At 39.9% G+C, this 12,372-nt stretch overlaps 1 protein-coding gene and 1 pseudogene across 1 annotated transcript in view; one reads left to right on the forward strand and one right to left on the reverse strand.

Annotated features, from left to right (window-relative positions):
* LOC145396005 (protein amalgam-like) overlaps positions 1 to 12,372 on the forward strand; it is a 323,136-nt gene that overhangs the window by 103,634 nt on the left and 207,130 nt on the right. The window lies entirely within an intron of this gene.
* LOC145396134 (5S ribosomal RNA) lies at positions 5,543 to 5,660 on the reverse strand (annotated as a pseudogene).

The following is a 12,372-nucleotide window of genomic DNA, read 5'->3' on the forward strand; positions in this document are numbered from 1 at the left end:
CCAAAGCTGGATCACTTTGTTCTTGCCTGACCTTAGCCACTGTCTCTAAGTTTGGTTCAAATAAGATCAGACTGATTGAACTGACCTTGCCTTGTCTAGACCATTGACCTTTTCCAGTGACCTTGACCTCTGACTGATTATTTTAAATATTCAATTTAGTTCTTGCATTATCCTCAACTCTTCCATAAAGTTTGGTTCAAATCGGATAAGAACTGTGTAGGTTCTCTTAGCCCTGCGACCTTAGCCTTTGACCCATTGTTGTTATAAAAAAGGGGGGGGAAAGGAATTATTTTGTTAACAAACACACGCTGACTGATACCAAATTAACTTCAATCATGTCTTACTGTCAACCTGTCCTTTAAGTTTGGTCTAAATTGGATAAAAACTGTGTAAGCTGATTTTCCTAATTCAGGCTTTGATATATCGCTGTGGCCTTGATATCTAACATAATGCTCGGAAAAAAAAAATGTTTCTTAGCCTGACCCTCAAACCTTCCATCATGCTTAGTTAAAATCAGAGAGAAAAAAATGCAAGTTATTTTGCCTCCCCCCCCCACCACACCCACACCCACACACTGATCAAAACATAACACCCGTTCTTGCTTCGTGAGTCGCGGGTATAACAAATTAAACAGAACGAAACGAGGAGCACTCCATAGAATGTAACACCCTCGCCCACCAACGGGTCTAAGGGCCGAATTTCTGCCATTGTCCCATAACCTTGACATTCGATTGATTACTCTCAGAATCGACGTACCCCATTCTTGCCTAACACATTACCATTCCACTGTCTTTAATTCAAATAAGGTCAGGTCTGTTTGAGTTGATTTTGTCCACTGATCTTGGACCTTGACCTTTCCCTGTGACTTTTGGCCTTTGATTGAATGTTTTAAGAATCGAATCTCTTTATCCTTGTTTTAACTCCGCCCATCCACAGTGTTTTGTCTACACCTGATACAAACTATTTACTGTATGCTGACCGTGCCATGTTACCTTGACCTTTGATGGTGATCCTCAGCTCATCTACCAAACTGGAGGGAAATGTGGCCAAAACTTTAGTTATATTTTTCACATACAGACACACAGATCGAATTTTGACCTTGTCTTGTTACCTTGACCTTTTATTGACTGTTCTCAGAATTGAATCCCATCGTTCTTGCCTGACCATTAACCCTTTCACCAAGTTTGATTCATATACGACCAAAACTGTCTCAGTTGCCCTTGCCCTGTAACCTTGGCTTTTGACCTTTCCTTGCGACCTTGAACTTTGACTGACTGCTCTTCTTATATGTAGAGCACATCAAGAATAAAGATCTGAAGACTAAGGTACCCCAAAAACCTAGAACTATAATGTCCTGTGTGCATTATTATTAAAATCACGTTAATGTTAAAAGATGTCTTTATTTCCATGTACTTGGGAGCATATAGTATTTCAGACCCCGAATTCTTAGATGATGAACTACAAATGCATCAAAGCATAGGGGAAACAAATCTAAATATCCACTCAGTATATTGACCCAGTCTAATAATACAACAAGGAAATGCTTCTGTGGAGACAAAACTAATAGATCAGAACCCCAGACAACCCAATGAACCCTTGTCCTCCCATTCATTGAAAATTTTCTTGATATTGCGCACATAAAAAAAATAATGTACAGGTAGGTTTCAAGTATGAAAGCATCACCAGGAAAACTGTTATTAAGAATTGCACATCAAGCAGTTCACGTGTTATATACAAAATTCCACGTGAAAACTGTAGGCCTAATCTTTCTATTTATCTATAGCCAGACGCCATAATCCCGTAAGGGGTGACTGTTTGTCTTTGAGTTGTTTTACGGGGAGGGGCACTAACCCTCCGCCAATCCATTTGTTGACACGACGGGAACACGTATGGGTTGGTGATGTGGTTTCGACCCAATGTTGTGAATGGTTTCCTGGCGTACAGGAAACCATTTGGCTTATCACTCAATGTAAAGCTACCTGAGAAAGAAAAAGGAGCAATAAGATGTGACGGGAAAGATGGGAGAAACAGAAAGAGATGACAAAAAGATTGGTAAAGGCGAAGGAAGAAGTTGGCAGCACTACATCAAGTGAGTGGATGATGGTCGCCACCACCTACTACCAAAAGCCGTAATCAGTTTTGTATATTACAATCTGGAAAACATTTCGGAACCAGGATCTCATAGCGAAAGCGTAGTGTTAGGACGGACCAAAGACTAGTGACATATAACATGTAAAAACATCCAACGATCACCTCACAGATTATTTAAGCTCAGAGATTCTGGCAAGATGTAGAAGGTGCGATGAAAGAAATGTAACTGAATTCTGCTTAATTTCTGGCACAACTGAGAACACTGTAAATATGAGCTATGGCCATTATAATGGTAATAACTTGTTAACAGAATTATTTATAAAGCAGTACGTTTAAACTAAAATTCTTTGCATAGACTTGCTATGGTTAAGGATGTAGGTCTTGTCGAGTAGAGGTGAGGCTCATGTCTCGATTTGGTTCAGTGGGCCCCTCCTTGCTGAAGATGTTCATACGAGTATGTCCTTCACAGTCCTGTCTGTCACTCTGAAGATGTAATATACGAAATTTCTTATTCTCTTTACTTTCTTTTCATATGTGGTTAATATACACACACACACATATAGATAGATAGATAGATAGATAGATATAGATAGATAGATAGATAGATAACAGTAATTACAAGTCCAGTGGTGAACAACGACCTCCTCCAACCATATCCAATCTCAGCAAAGTTTTGCTTGAAATCTTCCCAATCCCTTCTCCCCACTTTATGTCTGGCATTTTACTGCTACGCTTACAATCTCTTGGCGTCTAGTTATTCAGTCTCTTGCTCCGTTGGTTATCCCATATTCTTTTGTAACTTCTACAGTGTCCTTGTCTTTAGTCTGCTTTCTCACCCAAGTTAATCTCTTCTTGTCCCTCTATGGATTAATTTGTTTTCCATAGCCCAGCTTTAAGACACTCTATTTTAGTCATTTAACAAATCTTGTAATGTCTCTGATGTTCAGAAATAATGACTAGGTCATCTGCAAATCGAAAATAGTTTTCTCTGTCTATATTTACTCCTCTGTTCACCCATTGAGGCTTTCTGAAAATGCTTTCAAGTCATGTTGTAAATAATTTTGATGAAATTGTATCGCCTTGACGCACACCTTACTCAGTTTTAATTTTTTATGAGACTTTTATGTAATTTAACTGTTCCTGTTCCCGCTTTGTGTATATTTTCAAGTAGTTTTACAACGCTCCTGTTTACGCTATGTTATCATTGAATTTGAAAGTGTTTTGTGCTGCACGGAATCGAAAGCCTGTACCTGTTCAACAAAACCTAAAGACAGCGTTTTTTTTTTTTTTTTTTTTTTTTTAACATTCTGTAGCTTTCTCATTTAGCTGAATCATTGTGTGTAGATAATCAGTAGTTCAATACCCGCTTCGAAATCCTGCCTGCTCACTATGTTAGTTTTCATTCATATTTAATGTTACTCTGTTCGTAAAGAATTTAGTGTAGAGCCTTCACAGAACGGCTAATAAGCTGGTAGATCAATAGTTACTAAAATCCTTTGAGTTGCCTTTGTTGTACAGCAAAACAACCATAACATTACACCACGTTTTGTGATTTTTTCTTCTTTATACGTTGGGTAAATGTGTGTGAGTCTGTTAAATACCGTACTGTACTTTGATTCCTGCATTCAATAATATTTCTGCCACTATTCCAACTTCTCCTGGAGCCTTTTCCCTGTTCATGCTTGTATGAGAAAACTTGACTTATATGGCGTTATTTCTTGTATTTCATTTGTGTCAACTGAAAAGTCAGATGTTGGTACTGTTGTCTTTAATGCATACAGTTCTTTGTAAAATTCTTTTACTCTTCACGATCTTCTCTCTGCACCGTTTTTGTTTGTCAGTGATATAATTTGTTGCTTTCCTAGTGCCAGTTTCTTTCAAACATGTTTCAGGATTTTTCTTTCTTTTATGTCGGGGCCAACTGCCTAGCCCCGGGCTCCTACGTTTCTCATGGGGCAATGTAGGATTGGATGATGGATGGATGAATGGATGGATAGTTTCTTTGAGGTGGTCCATGTTTCGTTTTTCGTTTTTCCTCTGTCTCTTGTTCATAAGTTCATTTAATTCTGCTCTCTCAGTTTCATCTTTCTTATTCATCTAATTTCTTCTTTTCATGAGTTCGAGGGCCGTTTTTGAATAATTGTTGGTTTTGAATGTATTAGCTTTCTCAACTACCTCCACTGATTCCTTTTAACACTTTTGTTCGTCCACAGTTCGCCTCACCAATTTCTCACTCGTTATAACTTAGAGCCTGAAATCTGTTTTTATTTCTGTCTGAGAAGCAATTTTGTTTTTGATTGCTAATAGTGGGCGTATCTTGTTTTTTAATTAGCTTTTTTCTTTCACTTATGAAGCTGAATATGGCTGTGCACTCCATCATTCTATGGTCACTTCACTTGCTTACATTGTTGATAACTTTGACGTCAGTGATCATGCTTTTCTTATAGTCTTTAATGAAGTTGATTTCATTGTTTTTTACTTTGTTTGGAGTTCTTCAGGTTCATTTTCTCCCTGTTCATTTATCCATTTTTCTCTCCGACAAGGAGAATTGGTTTCCACCCCTTTTTGTTTGTTTGTTTGCTTGTCTGTCAGCAGGATTACTGAAAAATAAAGGAGAGATTTTGACCAAATTTTGTGGGTAGATAGCTCATGTCCCAGGGAACAATCGATAAACTTGTGGAACCTATCCGGATCGTACTGCAGATTCTGGATCTGGAAAACACTTTTTACGAAAGCCTAATCAGTGATAAGAAAACCTAACCCATTATGAAGAATGGTTTGGAAATTACATTTCCCATGTCGGAGAGATGTGCTCCATTGAATGCCTTTCTGGTGTTGAGGAATGGATTCATTATTCTCATGTTATACATATCAACACAATTTACCCCTATTTCGCCTTTTGTCATTCCTCGTTCCTACTCTGAAGTTATCCATATATGCTTCTCCATTTTTTTCATTTGCCAAATTTGCATTGAAGTCCCCCACAAATATGGTATATCCGAATTTTTCTTCGTCCATAATTGGGAGATGTCGTCACAATATAATTCTATTCATCTGTGCTTTGAGAAGTGTGTGCTTATACTTGTACGAGGTCTGTTCGAAAAGTATCCAACCATATATATATATACAGTATATTTTTTTCTCGTAAACCGGTTAGAGTACGAAGAATCAACTCAATGGAGCTTGACCTTGAATGTTTGTGGGCATGCTCAAATACATTCAGCGCTGTTGCTCACCCCATTCACTACCAAACAGCGTGTGTTTGAGGACGTAATCTTCTTGCCTGCCGCATTTTCCTTTTGTGCGGCAATGACTGTATGAATAAAGCAATGGTTCATTCATTCATTGCCAGACGCCATGTATCCCAGACGGGGTGGCCAATGGCTTAGAGTTAATTGTTTTACAGGGAGGGGCACTAATCCTCCACCAACCCCACTTGACACGTAGGGATGCCAACAGCGTCTGGTGTTCCCAGGCGGTCACCCATCCAAGTACTAACCAGACCCAACGTTGCTTAACTTCGCTGATCGGACGGGAAGCGGTGTACTCAACGTGGTATACTGCATTAAATTTTGCCAAAAACATGGTGACACGCAATCTGACACCATCAGGAAGATTGAACAGGTTTTTGGCAATGAAAGCATGGTGTTACAGAAAATGAGGACTGGTACAATCACTTCAAAAGGTGAAGCTGAAACTGACAGGTATTTTTTCCGACTACCATGGCATTATTGTTTATGAGTATGCTCCAGGAAGCCAAGCAATCAAGAATACTACCTAGGAATTCTCTGTCGCCTTTAGAATGCAATGTGTCACAAGAGACGAGAGTTGTGGGAGACTGAGGACTGGCAGCCCCACATAGCCTAGACAATGCTCCAGCCTATTTATCCCATCTCACCCAGGATGTATTGGCCAAACAGAGGATCACACAGGTCCAACAGGCTCTTTGCTCTTTTAATATTGCTCCCTGAGACTTTTGGCTATTTCCTAAACTGAAGATATTGCTGAAAGGTTTGAGATTGGGGGACACAAGTGAGGTAAAGACAAATGTGACAAAGATGATGTTGGCGGAAAAAAAAAAATACAGAATGTTTCCAGCAATGCGAGCACCACTGGGCCAAGAATGTTCAGACCCATGGTTTATACTTTAAAGGGGATTAAAGTCTGAACTTCATAAGGAAGCTGGTTTGTCTATTACCTCGTAGAAGCTGGATACTTTTCGATCAGATCTCGTATTACTTTCAGGGTGTATCTTTTGCACGGTCAAAATATAATCCTTGCTAGTATGTCAGGCACACTGGTGAATTTAGCAATGTTCTCTGCAAGATATTTGCTAATTAGAACCACTACACAACTAACTCAGTCATCCTTTGTAGTAAAATAGGGAATTGCTGTTTTGTGGCTAAACCGAAGTTTCTACATTTCTGTGGATCACGCTCAGACTTATAACATCCCACCCGGTGTTTTCTAATTCAGTCATTAAGGTATTCAGTTTGTAATCGCCAGCAAGGCTTTTCACATTGTACATGTAGATTTTCATGGATTTCAGTTTCTTTCATGTTTTGCTCTCTGATTTGCTGACACACTTCCTACTGACCTTCGGTGGCACCCTGCCTGTCAGCACAGGAGGCAGTGCAGTTGGACATTTAGTTGGCGATGATCCAACAGGAACACTCCAATATTCTTTACCAGTAGAATTGAGGCTTGGATGGGGATGGTAGCAAAATTATCTTACCACCCTACCACATAGTTTCTTGATGGATACAGTTTTCGTGACACATTATTCAGTATACGTGGTGGGGCGTTACATATCTATCAAGGTTCACACAGTAGAACACGGTACCTCATATATCGGTGAGGAAATCACCTGTCCGCCAGCTGGGGACGCGCCAGTGGGATCCAGCGGATGGAAATAAATAAATACATGTATATGTATGTATGTAAGTATGTACGGTATGTATACATATTATCTGTCTATCTCTCTATCTGTCTATCTACCTATATATATATATATATATATATATATATATATATATATATATATATATATATTGTTACATAGCCTATGATTTCATCATCCTTTGTATAATTCTAACTTACAGTATGCTGCATGTTTGATCACGAGCGTGTTCTGCCTCACTGCCCCTTCTCTTCCTTATAGTAGAGTAAGTCGTTCTTTCTGTTGTTCAGAGCAGGATTGTCGACTCTTTGTCCCCCATGGCTTCATTTGCGCGTCCTTCTTACAAGTTGTATCAAGCTCTGCCGGCCCCTATATAATGAGCTCAGTCTCTGCTTTAATTGCCACTTAGATCTACTCCTCATTTTGCTCACATCTCTGTCCTCCCCTGTACAGTTACTATTTTTGTGAGTGCTCAGGAAGTCTTCAACCATCTAGCAGCTGTGTAATTTGAGTATAAGTGTTATTACATTTTTTCCTTGTACTGTATAGCATAAGGTGTTGATTCGTAGGCCTAGTGAGGTTTTTGTGATTCATGTGTTTTTATGTCAGTCATTTTTGATAATATTTTGTATCTGTAATAATATATCTTGCATTCACTGAGTATTATCCGGTTTTCTCATTTTATCAGGGCTGACTTAGATAAATTTACTCTTGCTAATTTCTTGTTAATAGAGGCTATTGCAGTTAACCATATATTTAACCTGTTTTTTGCCATTACATTTTCCTTATGAGTCCTGAATGTTTAGTTGTTAGTTTGAGCATTAAACTTTAACTTATAATTTTACCTAACTCTTTTGTTTTGAACCTGGAACTTTGCAGGACAGTTTTCTCTGTTCCGTAACATAAATTTGGCGACCTCTTATCAGGATATTCAGGATATTATCATAAGGATATTGCTTGATATTTTGTGACTGTGATTTATTCATGATGTCTACTATTACTACTCTTGATGAAGCCAAAGATTTTTTGTCAAATGTGCAAACAGTGTGTGATGTAGAAAACAGAATAACGAATAAACTTAAGCTTGTTGCTCAACAATTGGGAATTGTTGTTCGCTCTCATCATTCTAAAGATCTAATTGTCGACATGATTAATGAAAGCTTGTTTAATGTAACTCCTCCAAATGAGCAAATGCAGATTGAATTAGCTAAGTTACAGCTAGCCCTGCAGGAGGCTTGTGCTAAGGAGGCTGAGTTTCAGGCACGTTCTCAGGAGACACAATTTGAACTTGCTAGGATTCAGGCAGACCATGAGTATCGCATGAAACAAGGTGGAACTGGATCATCCAGCTCTGATGATTTTAATGTGGCTAAAAATGTTAAACTTGTCCTTCCTTTTAATGAATCTGATTTAACGAAGTATTTTCAGCTGTTTGAGAGGGTAGCTACAGGTTTTAATTGGCCCAAAGAGTATTGGCCAGTACTTCTTCAGAGTGTTCTCACCGGTAAAGCTCAAGTAACTTATGCATCTTTGCCTCAGGATCAATCTGATAATTATGATGTAGTTAAGAGCTTGATTCTTAAGGCCTATGAACTTGTTCCTGAAGCCTATAGAGTAAAATTTAGGACAACTTACAAGCAAGATAAGCAATCCCATGTTGAGTATGCAAAAATCAAAGCTCTGTTAGAGCAGTGGTTAAATTCTAAGAATGTGGATTCTGATTTTGACAAATTTAAGCAGATGATTTTGCTGGAGGACTTCAAAAGGTGTATTAATAATAATGTAAGCCTATATCTTGATGAGAGAAGAATAGATAATTTGTCTGATGCTGCAGTTTTAGCTGATGAATATGTTCTCACTCACAAGAGATATTCTAAAGAAAAAAGGAAAGCTGAGAGTAAGTACGTTGCCTCTACTCAGAGTACAGGTAACAGGAAAGAGAATAAAGATGATGTTTCTCAGGAAGTAAATACCAGCTTCACCTCTAGGTTTCAGAAAAGTAAATGTACTTATTGTAGTAAGCTTGGTCATACTACGGAGAAATGTTTCAGGAGACAGCGTGATGTGTAGAAAAAGGAGTCTTTAAATATTCAGTCAATTGGTCTAGTGTCCACCCTTGAGAGTTCCCAGAATTCTTTAACCGAGTTACATGAACCTGCTTTGAGGGGTAAATTAAATTCTCATGATGAAGCTCCTCTTTTGAGCAGTGACGTGGGTGACACTCTCAAGAGTTCATGTGCTAATTTCCTGTCTGATGGTTTTGTCAGTCCTCTGGACAGTAATGACAGGAAATCAGATAAAATATATCGTGATACAGATGCTTGCCAATCCTTTATGCTGACCAGTGTTCTAGGCTCTAATGTTAATTCCTCTGATGAAACTGTAATCTTACAAGGTGTAGGGAATAATTACTTCTCTGTCCCTCTGTGCAGAGTGAATTTAGAGTCTGGTTTTGTAAATGGTTCTGTTATGGTTGGGTTGGTTGAGACACTCCCAATGTCAGGTTTAACTTTCTTACTTGGAAATGATATTGGTGGAAGTCAAGCGTGTCCAGCTCCTCAGTTATCTAGTGGGCCAGTGGCTGCGGCCCAGGATTGTGATGTCCCTGATGTGTTCTCTGCATGTGCTGTCACTAGGGCTAAGTCTAAAGTTACTGGTGACTTAGAGGATAATGATGATGATGATGTTATCCTAGCTGACACTTTTCTTGCTAATTTGGACCACTCACCAGATGAGGCAGTACCCCGTAGTGTTGATAATTTGTCTCGTCAAGAGTTGGTTGAGTTGCAGGTTGCTGACCCTGAGTTGAAAGGTCTAGCTAACTCTGCTTGCAGTGAGGAAGAGTCAGCTGGTGCTTCTACTTGTTATTATATAAAGTCAGGAGTACTTATGAGGAAGTAGAGACCCCCAACAGCATCAGCCGACTGTGAATGGGAGGTTGTACATCAAGTTGTCATCCCTCGTGTTTGTAGGCAGGATATCATTAGAGTGGCTCATGATTCCAGTTTGGCAGGACACCTTGGAGTGAGGAAGACTGTGGCACGCATTTTGAAACACTTCTACTGGCCAGGTATCTTCAGGGATGTTTCCTGGTATTGTAAGTCTTGTCACACCTGTCAAGTTGTGGGAAGTGTAATCAGACCGAAAAGGTTGCACCTCTAGTTCCCATTCCTCCTTTTGAGGCGCCATTCACCCGTGTGTTGGTGGATATTGTGGGCCCTCTTCCTAAGACTTCTTCAGGATTTTCTTATGTGTTGACCCTGATTGATATGGCTACTCGTTATCCTGAAGCCATTCCACTTAGAAATATCTCAGCAAAGAACGTGGTTAAGGAAATGCTAGGGTTCTTCACAAAGTTTGGTCTGCCCAAGGAGGTACAGTCAGACTGGGGAAGTAATTTCATGTCAAATGTTTTCAAGCAGTCTCTGAAAGAGTTGGGCATCACCCAGATCACGTCTTCAGCTTACCATCCCCAGACCCAAGGAGCGTTGGAGAGATATCATCAAACACTCAAATCGATGCTCAAGAAATACTGTTTGGAACATCAGAAAGACTGGGATAAAGGTCTTCCATTCGTTGTATTTGCCGCAAGAGAATCTCCAAATGAATCACTGGGCTTCTCACCTTTTGAACTACTGTTTGGCCATGAAGTAAGAGGACCCCTTAAGCTACTCAAGGAATGCTGGCTGTAGGAGGAAGATGACGTCAACCTGCTGGAGTATGTGATGAAGTTCTAAGAACGGCTGTCCACTGCTTTACAGCTGGCAAGAGAGAATTTAGGAGCTGCTCAGGAGAAGATGAGGACTTGGTATGATAAGAAGTCCAGGTTAGGCCACTTTCAGCCAGGAGATCAGGTTTTGATTCTGCTACCAGTGCATGGGCAACCTCTTCAAGCCAAGTTTAGTGGTCCTTATTTCGTGGAGAAGAAACTCAGTGATGTCAACTATGTCATCGCCACACCAGATCGTAGAAAGAACAAGCAGCTTTGTCACATCAACATGCTAAAGTTATATCACAGGCGGGACGAAAATAGCCCAGTCTGCACTGTAGCTGTTCCTCCCGAGTCTGCAAGTGAAGTTCTCCCATGCAGCATGAGCCTGAGTGATAGTTTGGGGAAGAATCCTGATATCATGAATGATCTCCAGACTAAGCTTTCTCATCTACCTCCCGAGGAAGGGCAGGAGTTTTCGGCATTACTGCAGGAGTACCCGCAAGTGTTCCGTGCTACTCCAGGAAGAACCACTGTGTTGATGCATGATGTCGATGTTGGAGACGCAAAGCCAATTAAACTGCCTCCTTACCGTGTGAACCCAATGAAAGTTCCTCTCATCCAGAAGGAGCTTGGCTACCTGTTGGACCACAAGATGATTGAGCCCTGTCAGAGCGAGTGGAGTTCTCCTATCACTCTAGTCCCTGAGCCAGTTGGGTCACAGCGGCTTTGCATCGACTACAGACGTGTTAATCAGATAACCAAAACAGACACTTACCCTCTCCCTCGCGTGGAAGATTGCATAGACAAGATCGGAAAGGCTAGGTACATAAGTAAGTTTGATTTGTTAAAGGGATACTGGCAAGTACCTATGACTGAACATGCTAGGGAGATCTCATGTTTTGTAACACTAGGAAAGACTTTTGCATGTTCTGTAATGCCATATGGTATGAAGAATGCACCAGCCACTTTTCAGAAGCTCATGAATGTTGTAACAGATGGTTTGGTAGGGTGTGTTGTTTATATTGATGATGTTTTAATCTTCAGTGACAACTGGAAAGATCACCTATGCCATGTCAGTAAATTTCTTTAGCGTTTGGTTCAGGCTAATCTTGTAGCTAATTTATCAAAGTGTGAGTTTGGTCATGTTAAAGTTCAGTACCTTGGGTACGTAATTGGTGATGGACACGTTGCACCACCAGGAGCTAAGGTTCAGGTTATAAGTGATCTTCCCAGACCTAAAAGTGGGAAAGAGCTACAAAGATTTTTGGGAATGGTAGGTTATTAGAGGAGATTTGTTCTTAACTTTTCATTTCTTGTATCACCAATTACAGACCTACTGAAAAAGGGAGTTAAATTTGTCTGGACCGATAACTGTGAATCTTCTTTCAGCAAACTTAAAGCTATCCTATTAAGTCAGCCAGTGCTCGCTACTCCTTATTTTGCTAAGCCTTTTAAGATGGCTGTTGACGCAAGTGATACAGGAGCTGGGGCTGTTTTGCTGCAAGAGGATGATCAGGGTATTGAACACCCTGTATCTTATTACAGTAAGAAGTTCACTCCACCTCAAAAGAACTACTGAACTATTGAGAAAGAGCTTTTGGCCTTGATTTTGAGTTTACAGCATTTTTCATTTTATTTGTGTTCTGGTTTTGACCCCATAGTCATTTAT

The sequence above is a fragment of the Coenobita brevimanus genome, chromosome 34 (genome assembly GCF_032717465.1).
Source record: "Coenobita brevimanus isolate Jiangsu-jjx chromosome 34, ASM3271746v2, whole genome shotgun sequence".
Taxonomy (NCBI): domain Eukaryota; kingdom Metazoa; phylum Arthropoda; class Malacostraca; order Decapoda; family Coenobitidae; genus Coenobita; species Coenobita brevimanus.